At 33.5% G+C, this 21,712-nt stretch overlaps 1 long non-coding RNA gene across 1 annotated transcript; it reads left to right on the top strand.

Moving 5' to 3' along the window:
• The first annotated feature begins 1,969 nt into the window (after positions 1 to 1,969).
• On the top strand, positions 1,970 to 20,857 carry LOC122137382. Its single transcript, XR_006154809.1, has 3 exons — positions 1,970 to 2,241; positions 3,569 to 3,629; positions 20,557 to 20,857. It is a non-coding gene; the product is annotated as an uncharacterized LOC122137382 (long non-coding RNA).
• Positions 20,858 to 21,712: the final 855 nt, after the last annotated feature.

The raw sequence follows: 21,712 nt of genomic DNA on the forward strand, positions 1-21,712 counted from the left end.
ATTCTGTCACCAAAACATATTCCTCGTATGTGTAACCATTCCTTGCAATAAAGCTCTTTCTGATTCTGATTAGTAACAAATCTTACCCTCATCACTTGTGGTGTAAGAGTAAAACAGATATGTGAGCATTCAGGTTGTGTGGCTGCATTTGCAAGTGTGGGAAAATGAATCTATTTTGTTTCTTTCAGAGTCAGACCAGCGCCCCGGGCTGCAGGTGGAATGAACCCAGCGCTCAGTGACTGTCCCGGTCATGCTAAGTGCATGGGAGGGTTTTAGTCTACTTCACTGTAATGGTTTTAGCTCTTATCGCTGTAGTTATCTGATATCACAGGTGCGAAGACGTGTGGCCGTCCATCATGGAGCCATCGCTGTGGCATGAGGCCCCTGAGGGCGACTCCGCTGACGTCGCTCCGACACGGCCGCATCTGATTGGCTGAGCAACGCTTGTCAATCCTAAAGCAGCTTACTCAACGAACCCTCTTAGCTGTAAGATGTCTAGAGAGGAATAACTGCCATACTTCTCCACACCTGCTGAACTATGGGAGGCGTCCGGGCGAGAAAATAAATGGCAGCTAAAGAGAGTGAACAAAAACAAACTTGATCTTTTGACCTCTTGAGTTCAAAAGACCTCTTGAGACCATGAGTTTTGAAAACGGATGCTGAAGGCCCAAAACTCTAACTTTACACTCACTTACAGAAAAGTCACGGTGTTAATATGAAAGCATTTTCCATATTGTTTTTTTTTTTTTTTTACTGCAGTTATTGTGTTTTAGGGTTGAGGATATTCTGTCAGGACTTTTTCCATTTCTTTACAGATTTTGTCTGACAGTGTATTTCGCAATGCACTGCAAAAACAACTGTTAGAAAATAAAAATAATAAAATAATACAGTTTATGAGGTTTATGTTTTAGACAAGTGAAACAATCTGTCAGTGCAACACGGCAAAATACACTCATGTAATCTTATAAGACTCTTACACTGACAAAAAGTTGGTGTAGACTTACTTTTCAATTTTCATTAGAAATTGCAAGTTTAATTTCAGAAACTATTAAAAGGAAACAGCATGTAGTACAACACACTGAAATTCAGCATCGCGTTAGTTCAGTCAGGCCACGTTAGTCACGCTTGCATCAGCCGACAGTCAGCTGTTCCTGACGTGTACCAATCCAGTCTTGAAACCTATCACATGCGGTCTATTTAAATTCCCATTCTTCAGCGTCTCTTCTGTCGCATCACTGCTTGCAATTAACTCCCTCCTCCAATCTAACTTTGTTCTTTCTTTACAGTCTCTTCATTGGAAGCAGTCTCTGTCACATTTCGTTTACAACTCATGTAATTGTGAATTGTAATTATGTATGCATATAACGGTTCTGTTCTGTACCCCAGGGGGGTTTGTCTTGCTGTCCTCCCCGCTCTGTCCAAGCATGGCTGCATGGACAGGCGTGTGGAGTCTTGCCCAGAACATAACCATACCGCCAACACTAACTGTATGCAATATAATTGTTATAAATATACTTGACGGAAGTGGTCCTGATTGAACTAAACATGAAAATTGGTTAAACTTTAATAATCTCAAAAAAAAAAAAAAAAAATTTTGTTTTTGAGCTCAAAATTTATGAACAATACAGCTGTAAATAATAATAAACATTTTAATGTCTTAATATATAGGTTAAAATATTATCATTACCACATTAAATTGAACACAGGTGTATTTCTCTGCTTTGTTTTTGTCATGGTGCTGCACTCACGTTCAACACGAAAAACTGGCAATTAATTTAGAAGTATTCCAGGATTATTAATTTTTTTAATCAAAATTCTTTAAACATGAGATTTATTGGGGATATAGTTTTAATTCAATCAATTAAAAGTTCTAAGTATCACATTTCATTTTGTTGGATCCCTTTAATGCCAGCTCCTGTTGATGACATCATCTTATAGGAAGTGACATCATTTTGGAGGGAAAACTATAGCACAAACAACAGGAAGTGTCAGAAATGGATCAGATGAACTTTTTTGGTGTTAGTTGGTTTGAATCACTCTGAAACATTAATTTCTGTTTGATAAAGTTATACAAATCCAGTTGATAATGAAATCTGCTGTTCCTCCATCCATTATAACTCTCCGTGAGGATGATTATGAGGACGGTTTGAGGAACAGGATGCTGTGCTGTTTCAGCCGTGTTTGGTCAGCTAACTGTAGCAACTACCGTTTACAGGCCTGAGGGCAAGTGACATGCTAATGGTGAGAGTCTCGACCTTTGACCTCAAACAGCCTTTCATCAGGTTAGACCAACGACACCCGCTGCTTTAATCAAATACACTCAGAGCTGCCCTTCCCAAGAGACCAGAACACAAAGAGCTGATATTAGCCATTGGCAGATTTGTGTAATGTTTCATAACGCTGTGATGTTTACGTTTAAATTATTTTTATTTTGTCATAAGAAAAAAATTAATTTGATTTATGATACGCAGCTATTAGCATATTAACATTACTGACAAAAAAATGGAACAGCTAATTTTTCATTCGCTCACATGACTAAAAGACAATAAAAATTAATCTTGCAAAATTTGAAAATTAAAAACATTGAGAAAATTAAGTATATTTTAGGACTATGTTTTGCATTGTGACATTAATTCAGTTTTATGAGAAAATATTCTTCACATCTTTATGTCAGGATGTTATCAATATTATAAAATTCTTATTATTATGATGTTTCTCATTAGATCCTCAGAAATGACTTGAGTGTAATACGATGCTTTTTAATTAAAATTAAAATCAGCAATTAAATGTAGTTAATGCTGTAACTTTCTTCCTTCCTTTCTTTATTCTTTCTTTATATATTGCATTACAGTAATGAGAAGGCAAGTTATTTCATTTTGGTAATAAGAATTGTGTTTAGAAATGTGTTTAATTTTCATGAAAATAATGTCACGTTGCAGTAAAAAAAATCTTAATAGTCCTAAAAAAAGTCATTTATTTTCTTTAGGGCAAAACGTAATTTCTTTCTTTCTTTTGAATTAGAACAATAAATACTAGAAGGTATCAGTATTGGAATATTATTTTTAGATTGACTCTGTAATTTCAGCACTCTGCTCAGTAAACGAGCTTCATGAAGTGTTTGTTTCATTTTATAAAAACATTTCAGTTTTTTTGGCCGGACGGTACTCTACGCGTTTTCCAGCGAAGTTCATCTTTTAATTAAGTTTGGAATGAGAAAGAGAACCAAAGTGTGAAAAGTTAAACCTGGCTGCCCGGGAAATGCTAACAGAGCGACAGCAGAGTCTTTGTATGAGAGAGATTACTGGTTATTTGGAGAGGACAGACAGTATGTTACAGTATCCTACCTGCACTTTCACCCTCAGCCGCCTGAAATGATGTTTTTGCTCATGCAATCGTATGCTATATTGTGATCTGATCACCTTTCCTGTGTTTTTGTGCAGCCTATATAATCTAAAGAGTTTTATTAGGTGCCTTAGGTATTTTTAGGTAATTTTATTAGGTACCTACAGAAAGCCTGAAGCATGCTCTACATGAATTATTTTATTTTATGGTCCATTTTCTCTTTCAGGTCAACTAATGTCAAGGTGGAGCAACATTTGAAGAGATTCTTGCAGAACAAGTCAGTAAAAGTGAGTTAAACAGTCAATATGTTCATAGCTAAATCCATAATCTGGGTTTAACAGTTCAGATATTTGTCCTGTCAAGTTACACATTTTAGTGTATAAGTAAATACTTGCATTCAGGCCTTACCCTGACTATGTAGAATTAATCAAATTAACACTTGTTCAAAAACCTGGTTTGAAAACTTGCACTTATAGAGTCACAATGATGCTAAAAAGACACTGATAGACTACTGATCAAAAGTTTGAGGTTGGTTAAAATGATAATTTGTATCATGCATTTAATTGATGACAAATACAGTAAAACATGGGGATATTGTGAAATATTATTACAATTTAAAAAAACTGTTTTCAGTGTGAATATATGTTAAAATGTAATTTATTCCTGTGATCAAAGCTGAATTTTCAGCATCATTACTCTAGTCTTCAGTGTCACATGATCCTTCAGAAATCATTTTGATGTGCTGATTTGCTGCCAAAGAAACATTTCTGAATATTATATATATTGAATGAATATATATATATATATATATATATATATATATATCATATATTGATATATATAATATATATATATATATTATAATATATATTAAATATATATATATATATATTCAAATTGATTTGAAATAAAATATATTTTTGTAACATTTAAAATGCAAACTGTTACTTTTAATAAATTTAATGCATCCTTGCTGAATAAAATTCTTATTTTATTTTAATTTTATTTAATTTTATTAATTTAAATAAATACTTTTGGAATTTAAATATTATTTTTATTTCTTTCTTTTTTTTAGATTTCTTAAATATGTTATTACTTTATATTTATTTATCTTTATATATTATATTATGTACAAAGATAGGACTATCCATACTGATCATTAACAGTATAATATAATATGAATATTTATATTTTTTGCAACAATGTAAATGTTTGCACTTTTAGTTTTGACCAATTTAATAATAAAATATTATATTGTATATATTATATATTATATTAACATAATGCAATATTAGTGAATATAATAATAATAATAATAATAAAATAAAAAAAAAAAAAAAATTTAATAATTTATAATAATAATAATAATAATAATAATAATAATAATAATTTCTTCCCAAAAAAAATAAAAAACTTTAAATGGTACTTCATGTAATAAAATGTGATTTAATTTAATAAATGAAATGAGAAATGCTAATAAAAATCAGCATTTTATACAATATTCATTCAATACAAATCTGCATTTTATACAATATTCATTCAATACAATATTCATACACTAACAATATTTGAATATAGAAAGTGATTCAGATTCAGAATTTGTTTTATTGTCATTGAACTTACATACAGTACAACAAAATTACAGACTTGCCAACGTATCCAGCTGAAGAATAGTTAAATATTTAAATAAAGAATAATTAAATAAAGGCCATATTGGATGTAAAGAGATGGAAAAAGGTGAGTACAGTTATCGGCTATTCCCATGAATAAAAAATTTGCATCTGCTGCCTAAATGTTTTTCCCTCCTAGTAATGAACAGGACCCTCATAATCAGAGACAAGATATCAAATAGACTAATTGTTCTGTATTGATCATCAATTGCTGATGTGTTTGGATGTTGATATTTGGTATCATCAGTCTGTGGAATGCTGGGAAGGGTTAAAGGGTTGGATGTCGGGACCCGAGGCGCCTCACGCCTTGCTGATGACCCCTGTGCTGCGAGTCGTGCCCTAACCTCGCTCCTAGCGACAGCCACCTTTCTCCTGAGCAGAAGAAGCGGTCCATCAGTGACCTGAGAAGCTACCGAGAGCCTGATGTCTTGCTGGGAGTCTGCTAATCATTATACTACTACAGTATATTACTGTACTTCTTGAAGCTCACTTTAGGCAGTTACAGTATATTCTTTTGCTTGAGGGTTAGATTCAAAGATAGCTGTTTACTCAAGGATTTTTGTAAAAGTTTTTGACATGTAGTCCGAACTGTGAAGGTGCGATTTATGAGCATTTTACCACCCCTGACATAAATACTGGTATCATCAGACAGTTTGTCTTTTGGAGAGTTTCCTGTATTTCACTACAAATTGCCCTGCCAAGTTCAGTTCCACCCGCTGTGGGTTATTCTTTGAAGAATACATGATGGCTCTTATAACATTTTGTTTGTTTAACATTTGCTGACTTGCTGCTTAGGAAAAAGGCCTTAATATTATTATTATCCATGTTGAAAACAGTTGTGCTTTTTCAAATTTTTGTGGAAACCAAGATACAATTTTATTTTCAGGATTCCCTAATGAATATAAAGTTTTTTAAAAATCAGCAATTATTTGAATTTTTTTTATAAATGTATTTTCAGTCACTTTTGATCAATTTAAAAATAAATAATATTAAAAATAATACAAAATAATAATGATTGTCATCAATAATAATAATTATAATAATAATTCACAATAGAATATAGATAACATATCAAATGTTGAAAGTGAGACATTTTGAAATGTCATGCCAAATATTGGCTCATTTTGGATTTCACGAGACCTACACATTCCAAAAAAGTTGGGACAGGTAGCAATAAGAGGCCGGAAAAGTTAAATGTACAAATAAGGAACAGCTGGAGGACCAATTTGCAACTCATTAGATCAATTGGTAACATGATTGGGAATAAAAAGAGCCTCTCAGAGTGGCAGTGTCTCTCAGAAGTCAAGATGGGCAGAGGATCACCAATTCCCCCAATGCTGCAGCGAAAAATAGTGGAGCAATATCAGAAAGGAGCTTCTCAGAGAAAAATTGCAAAGATTTTGAAGTTATCATCATCTACAGTGCATAATATCATCCAAAGATTCAGAGAATCTGGAACAATCTCTGTGCGTAAGGGTCAAGGCTGGAAAACCATACTGGATGCCCGTGATCTTCGGGCTCTTAGACGGCACTGCATCCCATACAGGAATGCTACTGTAATGGAAATCACAACATGGACTCAGGAATACTTCCAGAAAACATTGTCGGTGAACACAATCCACCGTGCCATTCACCGTTGCCGGCTAAAACTCTATAGGTCAAAAAAGAAGCCATATCTAAACATGATCCAGAAGTGCAGGTGTTTTCTCTGGGCCAAGGCTCATTTAAAATGGACTGTGGCAAAGTGGAAAACTGTTCTGTGGTCAGACGAACCAAAATTTGAAGTTCTTTTTGGAAAACTGGGACACCATGTCATCCGGCCTAAAGAGGACAAGGACAAGCCAAGTTGTTATCAGCGCTCAGTTCAGAAGCCTGCATCTCTGATGGTATGGAGTTGCATGAGTGCGTGTGGCATGGGCAGCTTACACATCTGGAAAGGCACCATCAATGCTGAAAGGTATATCCAAGTTCTAGAACAACATATGCTACCATCCAGATGTTGTCTCCTTCAGGGAAGACCTTGCATTTTCCAACATGACAATGCCAGACCACATACTGCATCAATTACAACATCATGGCTGCGTAGAAGAAGGATCCGGATACTGAAATGGCCAGCCTGCAGTCCAGATCTTTCACCCATAGAAAACATTTGGAGCATCATAAAGAGGAAGATGCAACAAAGAAGACCTAAGACAGTTGAGCAACTAGAAGCCTGTATTAGACAGGAATGGGACAACATTCCTATTCCTAAACTTGAGCAACTTGTCTCCTCAGTCCCCAGACGTTTGCAGACTGTTATAAAAAGAAGAGGGGATGCCACACAGTGGTAAACATGGCCTTGTCCCAATTTTTTGGAGATGTGTCGATGCCATGAAATTTAAAATCAACTTATTTTTCCCATAAAATGATACATTTTCTCAGTTTAAACATTTGATATGTCATCTATGTTGTATTCTGAATAAAATATAGAAATTTTAAACTTCGACATCATTGCATTCTGTTTTTATTCACAATTTGTACAGTGTCCCAACTTTTTAGGAATCAGGTTTGTATATATATGTATACACACACACACACAAACACACACACACACACACACACACACATATATATATATATATATATATATATATATATATATACACATACTGTATATATATATATATATATATATATTTTAATTCATTAAATAAATAAAAACATAATCAATTCTATTTAATTCATTAAATAAATAAAAACATAATCAATTCTATATTCAAAAGCACAAATGTTAGTATAGAAACAATATAAATAAATATACATATGTATATTAATAAATAAATAAAAATGCATATAGTTTAATTTATTATATTTACTCAGAATTCACTAAAAGTGAAGATTGAAATAAATACATATACACACACACACACACACACATATATATATATATATATATGAGCAGAAGAACATGTATATGTAAATAAAAAAAAAATAATAATGAAGAAAAATGTGAACAACCTAGATATGTTGCTGTTATTTTGATGAAATAGGTCATAGGTTTGATTTCCAGCTGCATGAATGCAATGCAAGTTGCATTAGTTAAGAGCATCTCCCAAATGCATAAATGTAAATGTACATCTTAATTTGTCCTCATTTCTTTATTTTTGCAGTCAGCACAGCACAGAAACGTTAAGTAAGTAATACCTCATCTCCATCAGATGCAGCCACGTGTGAAGTAATCGTGTTTCAGCTCCATATCACACTGAGCAAAGTGTGTAGGCCTACTCTCTGTAGTTTACATAGCTTCAGCACAGATCTGTAAACTGTGTTGTGAGAGATCTGTACGATTATTTGCTCGCTTGTTATGAAACTCCGGTTGGAAGGACCGACCCTCCGTCCATAAAGCTATAACGGGAGATTACACGCAGAGAGCTTGTTGGGTTTTCCCCCGAGAGCTGTTTGCTTTAGCACAATATGGAGCTATCATAACTTTAACAACCTGCTTTATATGTGATTTTTAATTTCTCATATCAGCCAGATCTACAGAACACACAGAGAAGAAGAGCGCTGTATATTACGAGAATAGTTTACACAATGCCCTTATCCTTAATAGCATGTGTGAGAGACTCTGATTGTTTTTGTATACAGTACGTAGGTGAATTAAATAGTACATTGCAGATTTAATTAAATGCATACATTATACATAATCTAGATTTTTAGACTAGAGCAAAAACTAAGCTGTATTCACTGACACTCTGCAAAGCAATGATATTAACAATGCTCGCCACTTATAATACTTTTTAAAATAGAAATTATGTGAAATTATATTTGATATTATTAAATTACAGCACTCCCATTGCTTAAACTTTGATTCTTAGAAAATAGTACAAAATACACTACTGAATTTTAATTAAGATTTCTATATATTTTTAATAGTCTTTAATAATCTTAATAGTCTCTCATGCTCACTGCATTTATGTGATAAAAATACGGTAACAATTCTGAAATATTATTGCAATTAAAATAACTGTTTTCTATTTTAATGTTTGTTAAAATGTAATTAATTTCTGTGATGCAAAGCTGAATTCTCAACATAATTACTCCTGTCTTCAGTGTGACATGATCTTCAGAAATCATTCTAATATGCTCAAAAACCAAAAAACTAAATAATAATAATAATAATAATTTAATTATTCCAAACTTTTTACCAGTAGTGCAAATGCAATGCAAGTCACTTAAGCATTTATCAAATGCATAAATGTAAAATAAACCTTTTTATATAATATTTTTACTGTGAAATGTGTTTTAGATTAGAATAAATTCATTTTTTAAAATTAGAACAAGTAATTTAAAAATGAAATGGACATAATTCTTTTATTTATAATTTTTTTTTAACTTCTCTTAGTTTTCAAATCATGCTGGCTTCAAAAACCGCGAAAAAAAGTCACTCTCCTTCACCGAGATCAAGCCCATTAGGATATTATTGTCTCACCCTAATGGCATTTTTCACATTTCATGTGAAAGCTGTGGTGAGGGCATGGTTTCCCTGAGGGCGTTGAGAGTGAGAGTGAGCGCTGGGCTAAAACATCAAGTGGAGGTTAAGGTTAGGCCGTGGGTTTAAGGGCAAACTTTGATCAGTTTGACAAAGGCAAGCATCACTATTGCTGTTGCTCATGCATTAAACCTAAAACTTATGCTGCACTGTTTTCCTAAACTATTTTGAATACCAGAGCCATTTTAACAGACCACAAATGACTTGAGGATCCTGAGAATGGACCACCTTAAAACCACCCAGAGCATCCTAGCAACTACAGTATATTATGCTGCACTGAGTTTTACACAAATGACTCACCATTGTGCTTGAAATGACAATAACAGAAAAAAAACAACTGTTAACAACAATAACAAATTAATAACAACTGTTTTTCAGCTCAGTTCGTCTGAACAGCTGCATGTCATTAGCTCTGAAACCTTCACCCCTGTATTTTGTCATGTAGCATGATTGAGCTAAAATAGAAATTTCTTTGTCGCTTTTCATGTGTGGTAATTGCATGTGAGGGTATTTCCACCCATTATAGAGCTGCAGCATGCATTTTGGACGTAATGTTTGTGGTTACTGGGGATTTGTTTTTCTTAAGGCTATCATAAGACTGGTCTGGAACCATCATTTTCTGCTCCAGGCCAGTGGAAACGGTCAAACGCTCAGTGCTTCTAAAGCCTGGAATACTCTACATGACTTTTACCAAGATTTTTGCCCTGGTTTACAGTCTGGACAAAAAAAAACTCAGTCTCCTTTGTCAAATTACTCACCCTTATGTCGTTCTGAACCTGTAAGACCTTCATTCATCTTCGGAACACAAATTAAGTTATTTTTGATGAAATCTGAGAGCTTTCTGCCACTCCTTAGAAAGCAAGGGTACTACGATCAAGGCACAGAAACATAGTAAGGATGTCGATAAACGGTCCATGTGACATCAGTGGTTCAACTGTAATTTTACGAAGCTATGAGAATACTTTTTGTGCACAAAGAAAACAAAAATAATGACTTTATTCAATGGTTTCTTCTCTTCGGGGACAGTACTCCACCATTAAGTGAAGTAAATGTAGCCTATTCCAGTCTTTAATTAATCTGAAGTAGCCTGGAATCATTGGACTTCTTTTGTCTTTCTTACAGTACCTCAGACCTCACAAACAATAATGATGGATGTGGCTTATTACAATCTGATTTCAAGGTTTTCAAAAATAATAAGACTGTAAAAAATTATTGTAATTTAAAAAAAAAACTGTAAAAATGCTAGGCCTACGTTAAAAAAATGTGACATTCATGTAACTTTACAGTAAAATACTGTTTGATTTAGTTTTTTTTTTAGATTTAGTTGTAATTGATTGTGATTGCTTTTTTATCAGTTATGTACATCAGGGTTTTATTTTACTTATTGCACTCATGTTGTAAATGAATGTTTATTACATTATTTTTTAGGTGATGTGTTTGTTTTTAATTTGACTCATAAGTTAAATAAAACCAAAAATGTTGCTACTCTATTTTTTTACACAGAGAAACAAAGCCATGCATGTTTGGAATGATGTGAGGGTGAGTACATTTTTGGTTTAACTGCTTTCCATTATTGAGTTTATTCTTTTAAAAATGCATTTCTTCATTTGCATACCTCAGTCAGGTTACGCATTGGGAGGTTTTGTGCACTACATATTGGCCTCTCCATTGTGATTCAAAGGTGAAAGAGTTTGACTGTATGAGGCAATATCAGCGTGTATGTGGGTGCTGCACGGACTGTGGCTTTATGAAGCAGACTCAGACTTTATTGTTGAGAAAACCCAGATCTGTCTTACATCCGTCCTCTTAAACACTTGTGTAAAAGCGGTTTAATGTGTCCGCTGGCAGAGGCCTGGTGTGACCAGTGTACCGCCCGTCTGATATTCTCACATGTGGTCAGTGTGATTAATGAAAGTGGCCCTCTTTTGCTCGCAACATGACCGTTTCCTCCAGTAAAAGGAAATGTCACAGTAACCTTTGATTCAGTGACATTCCCACAATAACTCACTTTGCATGCAATATCTTTTAAATTTCCTCAAGACATTAACACTGGGCATTTTTACAATGTGTTGTTATGTTGAGATATAACATCTCAGCGCTGCATCTCTGGTTTTTCTCTTTTGAAAGCAAATGAAATCTTAGTTTGCACCTTGATTGTCAGTTTTACTCACTGTCAAGGTTCAATTATTACTGTAGGATCCTATATAGACCACTGAGAATGAACCTTATAAGGGATATAAGTGTTAACTGTAAAACTGAAACCATAAAGAGACATTTTCATTACTTGAAATAAAATAAAAAATAACTTAAATAAAATCCCAAAAATCTATCCTATTTTATTTCAGCTAATTGCCAAAGCAACATATCTCATTTTTGTTTAATCTTACTTGAAGTATACAAAAAAAAAAAAAAATGTAATGCTAGTAAGAAACTATATAGACTATAAACAAATAAATAGGACAAAATTACTAAAACCTTCAATGAAATGTAAAAAGAAAATATTAAAATAAAATGTAATTTTAAATTTTAATAAAAACTGTAATAATAAATCGAGTTGGGGTACTTTTAAACATGCCGCAGACTGATTATTCCCCCCGCGGGCTAAAATTTTGACATTGCTTGTATTGAAATATTTTATATTGATGTTTTGTGAGAGAAGGGCACTGGTAGGGAGCCTGTGAGATTCTTTATGAAAACATACTTTGTTTATAATTACTATACAGTCATTTTCATGTTGGAATTGTGTATAATGCTGCTTAACAGTGACTGTAAAATATGTATTTTAGGCATGGTAGTGGCATATTTCAAATTTTAATATTTGTGATAGGGTCACAGTTTTGGGCCATTAGACTAGTTCTTATGCATAGATCTGGGAACCCTGATTGTAGAAATCCTGAATATTTAACCAGATAAAATCTGGCAATTTCACCGGAGGATCAAGGTAGACATATTGATTTATCACTGGGAGGTCAAAAATGCATGTACAGATGAAATGTTCACATTAATATCTATAATATGCATTTAGAAAATAGAGGGTGATTTTTTTGTGTGTGTGTGTGCCATGTGAAAATTCTTCTAAATCTCCAAAAAAAAGAAAAAAAAAAAAAAAGAAAGCCATACAAGAATTGAAATATCACGAGGGTGAATGAATGATGGAATTCTGTGTTATTAGAAGCCTATACTGTTTTAGTTTTTTAGATTTCAGATTTCTTGATTGCTGTCTAAACAAGTTATTTAAAACTGTTTCCATGTCAGGCCGCTGACGAACATCTCTCTCACTAACTAATGTGTTGAGGACAGGTGTCAGACATGTTGAAGGTTCAGCCTCAGGAATGATGTCATCCAGCTTTAACCTCATGAATGTGGGATGTCTGGCTCTGGGTTGAGTTTCAGAGCCAGCCTCACGTCCACACTAAGCCCGTCTGCATTTTAAAACAATAAACTAATTAACAAGAAGAACAAAAGAGCAAGTGGCAGCTGAGAGTCAAACAGAAGTTATGGAAACTTTGTGACGACAAGAATTTTGTGACAATATTCTGGACTTAACCCGTCCCTATACTGTAGCTCTCACATTTGATTTTCTTTCTTTCCTACAGGTGTAATTTTTTATTACAACAAAAATGTGGATATTAAGTGCCAAATCCACAAAGTACCACAAATTGAAAATGTTAAAAAAAAAAAAAAAAAAAAAATATGGCAGGAGAAGCATTTTTGAAGTCTGGCAAGGTTCTCTCCAAGTTATAAACAAAAATTCTTACAGTAATGTTAACATAATGTTTGTTCAGAATATTCAAAGAACATTCAAAAGTAACATTCCCATAATGTTTGCAAAATTATAAAATGGAATGTTTCCTTGATGTTTGTGTAAGCAAGAATTAAAAATAAATAAATATATATATAAAAAAATAAAATAAAAACCTGGACATTTAGAGTTTTCAGAGAACATTCAGAAATGCTCACCAAAGTATTTATTTGATTTAAAAAAGTTCAGAAAAAGACAGTAATATTGCGAAATATTATAACAATTCAAAGTAACTGTTTTCTCTTTGGATATATTTTGTATTTTCAGCATCATTACTCCAGTCTTCAGTGTCAAATGATCCTGCAGAAATCATTCTAATATGCTGATTTACTGCTCAAGAAACATTTCTGATTATCATCAATGTTGAAAACATTTGTGCTGCTTCATATTTGTGTGGAAACTGTTACTTTTTTACAGGATTCGCTTAAAAGAACAACTTTTATTTGAAATAGAAATCTTTTGTAACATTAGAAATTAAGCGTATAGCATTAGTTCTGGCAGGTCACATGAGTGTTAGTTGATCAGGAATACGACACCTATCGCAGAATTCCTATAGAAGCTCTATTCAGTATTATTCAGCAGTTTTTTCGCTTGCTCAGGAGCAAATTACCCTCCTCCACCCCCAGCTCCTCCTTTCGCCCCAGGACTTGGCTTTCTGATATTCCTCGTTGAATCAGACTCCTTTTATTTTGAATAATGTGCTACACTTAAATCATTAAGTACATTCTGTTCTGTTTATACCCTTGGAGGTTATTATTGCTGGCTCATTGATGACAGGCTGCATGGATGGACAGTGAGTTATTTCCCAGAACAGAACCATACTGCCAAACCAAATTGTATGCTAAGTGTGTCAATCATTTTGACGATAATGATCCTGACAGAACTGTCCTTAGTGTCACATTTGATCAGTTTAATGCATCCTTGCTGAATTATTAATTTCTTTCAAATAAAAATAAAACCTACCCCCAAACTTTTGAATGGTAGCCTACATTGTATTATACATTATAAACAAGTTTTCTGGACCGACTTTTCAGTAAATTCACACTTTCTGTCAATCCAGTTCAACTTCCTGTGCGTTTTGGCCAATTGGATTTAAATTCACACTCATGAATTGAAAGGGAGCCTGTTTCTGACCTCATTCTCTGAGTTGGGCACAAGCTCCTCTGATTGTCATGATCCTAGCTTGTAAAATTAGCTTGGATCACGGCATCGTCTGCATATGTCCATCTGATTTAACCAGTCTTACTTAGGAACGCTGAGGTCAGGGTGAGAAGCACATCTATCCCAGAATGCTTGTGCGTCTGATTCAGATGCGCGGCTCTGATTTCAGGCGGAGGATTACGTCTGTCTGCCCGGATGAACCACACCTCGCTCTCTCATAACATTTAAACACTTTCCCGGCTGGACCCACAGTATCCGACAATCCCATTGTCTGTTCCTGCTCTGTCAGGAGCACAATTATATTTAGCGTCATAACCCAAAGACTTGTGGGATAGACGGCTGATCTTGTTTGCCAGTATTGGAAGTATTCCTTGCGTGTTTGTGTAATTCCAATTAAAAACAGTCATACATCTCGACCGCCAGCTTCCTTCACAGCTGCTTATTATTTGTTGTGGAAAAAATGAGGTCTGAATTTAGCAGGCCTGGACTTTCTTTAAAGCGGTCACTGAGTCAGAGAGCAAGTCACTTAATTGTTTTGAATGGGCACTTGTAGTAATACTAATACTTGTAGGAATAGTTCACCCCAAAATGAAAATTTGCTGAAAATGTACTCACCCTCAGGCCATCCAAGATGAGTTTGTTTCTTCAGCAGAACAGTTTTGGTGTAATTTATTATTCAATCACTTGCTCATCAATGGATGCTCTGCAGTGAATGGGTGCCGGCAGAATGAGAGTCCAAACAGCTGATAAAAACATCACAATAATCCACAGCACTCTAGTTCATCAGTTAACATCTGGAGAAACCAAGTGGTGTGTGTTTGTAAGAAACAAATCCATAATTAAGGCATTTTCAAGCCATCACTTTTGGCCAAAACACAAGTCCATAATAACAACAAAAAAAAAAAAAAATCCATCTCCTGTTATTTCTCACATCAAAATCCACCCACATATTAGTTTAGAACAGTTTTGGCTTGTAAACAGTGCTTGATCTGTGCAGATTTCTCTCCTGATTCAGACAAGTTTACTTTTTACTGGAGGAAGCAATATTATAGATAGAGGAGCAACGGTTTGAAGTTAAAAACGATTGCTTGTGGATTATTGTGATCAGCTGTTTGGACTCTCATTCTGACGGCACCCATTCACTGCAGAGCACCCATCGGTGAGCAAGTGATGTAATGCTATTTCTCTAAATCTGTTCCAATGCTCATCTACATCTTGAATTGCCTGATGGTGAGAACATATGCAGCAAATTTTCATTTTTGGGTGAGCTATTCCTTTAAGTATATTCTTTCAAAGTAGGAAATGAACTTCTTTTTCATTGGTGTTTGAGCAGAGATTGATGAAAAGCATGAGGGTGGGCACCAGCAGGTGTGGGGCGACACCAGAGGGTCTCCGTGTCCCACCCCCTAAAAGAAGAAAAGCGAGGGGCTGGATGAACCGATTCATGGTTAATCAGAGAGACGTCTGCCAGAGTCTCGGTCTGAATGAGGGCGATGGTCCTGCACACGCCCAGATACATGAATATGGACAGACTCACCCAGAGAGAAATGAGTTTGCACTTTCATAGCTCAGGAGATTTAATGAATATTAATTTAAGTTTCTGCTGAAATGAGTAGTTATCGTATAGTAAGAGTATTTAAAATGAAGCTTAAATTACTTGAATTTGTAGAATCGGTAGAATAAGATGAGGAAATATAAAATTCATTTTGTGATCTCTGACTTTTGATTTGAGACTTTGAGACGTTTCTGTGACTAAGATGGTGATAATGTTAGATTACGTTTAACTAATTCTCTTGTGCTTTCTTAATTTTATTTATATTTCTATTAATTTTTAATTTGGTTTTATTTTAGTTTCAGTCATGTTAATTTAGTGATAATACTGGGGTCTTATTCTTAGGAGAAACATCTGAACACTGTAGTATTATTATTATTAGAGTTACTATTTTGAACTAGCTTTTATTTTATATCTTCAGTTTTTATTATAATGCTATATTAAGTTTTAGTAATTTTGTGCTTTTGTCATTTTTATATTTAGTTTTTGAATTGAATACATATTATATTTAGTTTTCTCAAGAATCAGCTGAACAATGTTATTTTAATATTATTTATAAACAATGTTATCAAAATAATATTAATATTATATATATGATATCTTTAATTTCTTAAAAGATCTAAATCTCAAGAATCAGCTGAACAATGTTATTTTAATATTATTTATATGATATTTTTGTGTTCTTTAATGTTTTAAAAGAGCTTTTTGTATTTGTATATATTTTTTGTATTTAATTTATTTTTATTTAAGTTTTAGATTTAGTCATTTTAGGACTTCAATTTGCCATCTAAGAGAAACAACTGAGATATATATATTTGAGATTTACCCTAAATAATGTATGTATGAAGAATAATAGAACAAGTCTTGAACCCAATGCAACTAGTTCTTGAGAAGAGAAGCTAAAACCATCAAATAACTTTTTTTGTTTAATAATGAATAAGTCATTTGCAGAAAACCAAATCTGTATAATCATATGTGGAGGATGTCATTTTTTCCCCTAAATATTTTAGTTCGGCCTCCTCTAATGATTTTTCAGAGACGGGCGCTGGTGTGCCGGACATTGATGAATGTGCAGCTTTTCATCTGCCGCTCATACATCATTGTGCATCAGTCTACAGCTTTACAGTGCAAATCTTTGGCCGTCCAGTGGGACTTGGTGAGGACAGAAATGCATACACACACGTTCAGCTAAAAAACACACAAGCCTTTGACTAAACACAGTGCTGAAAAGCATCAGACACCTGACGCTGCTGCACTCTCGCTGCCATTGAGTGTGCTGCTGTTATGGCTCTCAGAGGCAGATAGAGACGTTTCCAAAGGGTCAAGAGCAACATTAGACACACAGTTTACACGTTTATAGACATAAATGATTCGGAGAGTCCATGCGCATGCTTAGTGGTTTCGGCAGCGGGACTGTGAAAGAGGAGATGCTCTGAGATGTTTATGTTCTCTTGATCCAATCTAATGAAGCGACTGCATACTTTCAGATTTAAGATCTTAGCTTTAAATTAATGTGCGTGTTCAAGGAAAAGTATATGCTTTAACTTAAAATATTTTTCAAAACGTTTGACTTCATCCTGAGACATTATAGAGATCTTTTCTGAAACTCACACACAATAATAAGGTAAATGGAGTAAAATCCGTCCATCTGTATTATTAGCTGAGAGTACACTGCAGCAGCTGCTGTGAGTCATTAGATGTCAGATGAAGCTCATCTGTTCAGATGTGATGATGATGGCAGATCTTTGTCCTCTTTTCTTTTTCTCGCCTGAATCACAATAAGTGGGTCACTGTGTGAATAAACTGCAGCCTGAGGCACGACATCATGCCACAATAACACACCTGCCAACGACACACACAATCAATGTGCAAAATATCTGCAAACACAAGATACATGCAACAACAGCCTCCCTCTATCTGCACACACATTATACACACACACACAGGCATGTGTCTAATTGTCTGATCTAGATAGACAGAGAAATGTGTTCACAAAAGAATTATATTTATAGTGTGCACACACACACACACAATTATTTCTTTGTGTTGAACACCAACACAAATGATGTAAACATACAAAGTAATTTTTTTTCTGAAGCAATAAATCTTGTGACTACTTTACATTTTATAATGATCATTTGTAAATCAGCAGTGCCAAATATTGCTGCTGTATATTTTCCCATATTAAATTACATTAAAACTGAAGTCATTTTTTTCTTAACTTATAGCTACTATAGATTATTTCAAATACTTGTATATATATTTTTTTTTGTTGTTCATTCATATATATATTTTTCCCCCTGAAGCTATAAATCTTATGTGACCACTTTACATTTTAAAATGCTCATTTGTAAATCTGCAGTGCCAAATATTGCTTATATTAAAATACATTTAACAAAAATCATAAGATTTATTTTTTAGCTTGTAGCTAGTTGTATACATTTTCAGAGCGTTTTTAAAATTATATTTATTTATTTGTGCTATACACATTCTCACACACACAAACCTTTAAATGTAAATATGTAAAGTATTTGTTTTTACTTTACCACTTTACCACTTTACATTTTTGTAAATCAGTATATATATATATATAGCTATACTTTAGTTAATACAAGATTTAGATTATTACTTTATATTAAAATTTGTTCTTTGTTTATATAAAATTTTTCATCAAATATAAAATAAATTATGAAATATTTCATTTCTGTTTTCTAAAATATATATATCTTACCAATTTCCTATACATTTTTTATTTATTATTGCCATATTTCATGAAATATTAAGCTTCCTTCACGGATAAGAATGTAAATTGCTGTAATTTGCTGTTTGCTGTGTAATCAGATAGCTTGTAATTATTTCTATCAGAGTTAATGTAAAGATGAAAGAGTCAGAATGCCAGTGGCTGACATGAGCTTATTAATATTCATGAGGACATCCTTCATTCAGTTCAGTCATTGCTCCTCTCGCTGTTTAACAGCGCCATCTGCAATCTTGTGTTCCCATTTACCTCACCATACACATTATAGTGAAGTTTGTCTTAGAAATGTTGTTAATGCAGAATATTATAGTATTTTAATTGAATATAAATTGTTTATCTGGCAAACATCATATTGACTATTCAAAAACTGCTTTAGATGACATGAAGTTATTCACGGCAGCATCTGTTTTTCTAGTCCCCTGTCCTCAGATCCATGAAGAATCATCACGCCTGCAGGAAACGATCAATCTGTAGTCAACTTTAACAGAGACACTCGTCAACAGCACTTGTGTCTTATCATCACATGACATCAGTTTAAAGCACATTTGTTAATGGAGCTTGTCATCAGATGGTCTTTTGCCTGAAAATTATTTAGCTCACAGATAGCAGGCTGATTTTACTCTACAAGTACTCAGAAACAAACCTGCTTTAGGGTGGATCCTGAGTTCTGGAAGTTATAAAGATTATTGAAATGTTTCACTTATAGCCTTTGTCATTAATAAAAAAAGAAAAATACAATGTGACTTTTTCGAGTTTAGTGTTTAAAAGCATTCCGACAGGCAAAGAGAAAACTCAAATATAAGACTTTTGTGTGTGTGTGTGTGTGTGTGTGTGTGTGTGTGTGTGTGTGTGTGTGTGTGAGTGTGTGTGTTTGTGCGTTGCATGTTTTGATTCCCAGATTTTCTTTTAGTGATTTTAATATTTTTCTAAAATGTGGAAAATATTTAGTATATAGGAATTCATTATTTAATTTTTTTTTTTTTTTTCCAAATGTTTTTTTATTCCTTCTTTAAAAACAACTCAAAGTGACAGGAATGTTTCTTTTAAAAAATCACCTAATTTATTTAATCTCCTTTTTATTTATTTGTATTATTTATATATATATTTTTAAACACCCAAAAAAGACAGGAAAGTTCTCTTAAGAATCTCAGAGTTTGTTTATTTATTTATTTACTTTCTTACTTTTTTTTTTAAACATCCAAAGGGACAGGAACGTTCCCTTTACAAATCACCTAATTTATTTAATCACTTTTTTAAATTTATTTATTTTTCTTTTCTTTTCTTTTCTTTTCTTTTCTTTTCTTTTCTTTTCTTTTTTCTTTTCTTTTTCTTTTCTTTTCTTTTCTTTTCTTTTCTTTTCTTTTCTTTTGGTAAAAACATCCAAATTCCTTTCTTTCTTTCTTTCTTTCTTTAAAAACATCCAAAGGGACAGGAAAGCTCTTCTTCTTCTTCTTCTTCTTCTTCTTCCGTCTTCTTCTTCTTCTTCTTCTTTTCTTCTTCTTTCTTTCTTTCTTTCTTTCTTTCTTTAAAAACATCTAAAGGGACAGGAAAGCTCCTTAAAGAATCACTTTACTTTGATATTGTATATGAACACATAAATCCTCAAAATCAAGAAGAGAAAAAGCTACTTTCCACTGTATATTAATAGTTCTGGCAAATACTTTTGCATGAGATATTATTGTGTGTTAACTCTGTGCAACATTGTAAAGTTAAATTTAAAATGTGTTTTAACCACTGCAGAAACGCTTGAGTGCTGCCAGCAGACTCAGACAGGCTCGGCTAGCTCCTCATAAGCAGGACTTCCTTTCTAGCTGTGAGCTTGATCAGACTCCCATCAGGAATTCCAGGCATTTTTCTGCGGCGTTCCTGGAGTTCCTCGCGACAGAAGCATGTGGATAGTCCGCGGGCGGCGTGTAAGCGGCTCCACACCACAGACCCCCTCCGTTCCTCCTCAGCCTCGCTGTCTCGCTCTCATGCTCATTCCCATCCCCGGTTGCCAGGGCAGCGTCCAGAAATCCCTGCTCTCCTGTAATGAGTCTGTGAGCGCCGGGATCAGCTGGGAGCTCGAAGGGCCTTCTTGGGTTCATTTAGGGGGCAAAGGTGAGGCGTAAAACTTGCTTTGGGCTTTAAAGTGTTTGATTGTCCTCAAGTGTCCCATTATTCCAGATTATTTATAATTTTATTTATATTATTTACCTAAAACTCTATTTTGGGAGAGAGCATTTTGAGCATTTTTTCTATTCAGGAGAGAGCATTTTGGCACAATGATTGAAAAAACCACTGACCTGTTTGTATTCAATTCGATAATATTCAATAAAATAAAATAGTTTTTGTATTAATCATTTTGTGCAACAAAATTTATTTATATTGCTCTTTCCATATCTTTATTTATCATATATTTATAGAATTTTAAATATTTATTCGATGTTCACCTTTTGATTTTCTTATTTTCACCTGCTGGATAATAAAAACTTATATGTATGCATGCATGTATATATATATATATATATATATATATATATATATATATATATATATATATATATATATATATATATATATATATATATATATATATATATGTATGTATATATATATATATATATATATATATATACATGCATGCATGCATGCATACATATAAGTTTTTATTATCCAGCAGGTGAAAATCAAAAGGTGAACATCGCTTAAGGTAAAGTTGTGCAGAATGTTACTCACCAAAGTTTAATGCTGAAGCTTATGAACTACAGTAGTGGTAATAGTCAAATGCATGAAAAATACTAAAATGTGTGTCTATTGGCCTCTTTAGGAAGAGTTGTTGTGGTTGCTTTAATTTTTCACTTCTACAGACTTAAGTAACTAACTTTCATGAGTTACTTTGTTTGGTTGCTTTTTG

Source organism: Cyprinus carpio, chromosome B5 (assembly GCF_018340385.1).
Source record: "Cyprinus carpio isolate SPL01 chromosome B5, ASM1834038v1, whole genome shotgun sequence".
Classification (NCBI taxonomy): domain Eukaryota; kingdom Metazoa; phylum Chordata; class Actinopteri; order Cypriniformes; family Cyprinidae; genus Cyprinus; species Cyprinus carpio.